The following is a 1,572-nucleotide window of genomic DNA, read 5'->3' as shown; positions in this document are numbered from 1 at the left end:
AACCCTCCTATACGATTGTCTTTTATGATAAGTGTTGGAATATGTTTTGATGTAATGGCTAATCACAAGATACACCCTTTGCTGACAATCTCGTTGGTTCTCAGGTCCTTTTAGGGGCCTAGGTATATATGGGCTTTCTTGTTGATTTTTTTTTTTTTTTTTTTGCATAAATATTTTTATTAGAATTTTCAGTAAAACAAACATTATTACAGAAGAACATAGGACAAATAACTACATACATATGCTTTGGTAAAGAAACATTGGTTCAACATTCATCAGTTCAAAGTTTCATAAACTATCAAAAACAAAAAGCTTCATCTTGCTTGTCTTAACAAAATACAAAATTATTTTTAGTAAATAATACTCCCTTGTAGTGCCTTTGTAAATAATATCTATTGAAATGGAGACAGCTCCCGTAATGGTATGAATGACCAGACCTGTGTTAGTAATGTCGGCCCGCACGTCTAAAGTTCCAATAGTTCCTGATAGTATTTTGGTATAATACCAAGTGGTGTGCCAAATCTTTGTCATAAGTTCTAATAATTGTTCTCTTGATAATTGTTCCATTTGTAATATCACGTGTCCAGGTTTTGGAGAAGTGCCGTGTCTTTATTACCATGTGAAGAAAAAGATCTATTTCCTAAATAGACGTCAGTTGTTAATATTATAATTTAGGAAAACAGACACCAGCATATCTATAGAGTTGTTGCTCTAATTTATTTAGAAAAATTGTGTTACCTATACGAAATTCAGTAGGTGGTACAGAAAAATAATTAAAAGATTAAGTAATCCGTGATCCTTCAGGAATCTGGAGTTATTGATAGTCCTAAACAATGTATGGCCCTGATATCCAGGCTCCTCTCCCAGTTTATTAGTTACTTGTCATTGTTTCTTATTTGCATTTTGATGTTCTTATTTTTTATTATTTTTTGATGTTTATTTGCATCTTATTTGAGTTGCACTTTGATACACAAAAGAAATTTAACAAGTTTACAGAATGTTCACCCCCAACAAAGCAGTCAGATTTCTTTATATATTTCTAATTGATGATTCTGCTATAAAATGGAAAACTACGAACAAGATAGAGGCTGTGACAAAATCATGTTCCTTCCCAAAATATAACTTACCTTGTGTGGTAATAATATTCCTATCTCCACTCCTTGAGTATTAAGCTAGGTACACACGTGCAATAAATGTCATTAGAAAATGATCGACTAAGGACAGATGAACTATTATGCACGATTATTTTGAACAATCGTATTGTGCACAATTCTGTACATGCTGTAATGATACGATCATTCAAATATAATCCACCAATAATGTACACACGCTAGATACAATCGTTTGAACGGTGCAGGAAGTGACATGTAAAGGAGAAAGTGTATCACAGAACAATCCACGAGTACCGAACGACCGTACACACAATAGATTGTGAACGATTGTCGCCCAATCAGATCCGCCGGGACGGTCGTTCATTTCCAGCGACAATCCTCGTTGTGCACTTTTTTTGTTGACGATTATTGGACAAATGGTTGTTAGTTGTTCGTTTCCAACAATAGTTATTGCACATTT

Source organism: Pyxicephalus adspersus, chromosome 7 (genome assembly GCF_032062135.1).
Source record: "Pyxicephalus adspersus chromosome 7, UCB_Pads_2.0, whole genome shotgun sequence".
Lineage (NCBI taxonomy): Eukaryota > Metazoa > Chordata > Amphibia > Anura > Pyxicephalidae > Pyxicephalus > Pyxicephalus adspersus.
The sequence above is the reverse complement of the archived record's forward strand: the minus strand, read 5'-3'. Positions refer to the sequence as shown.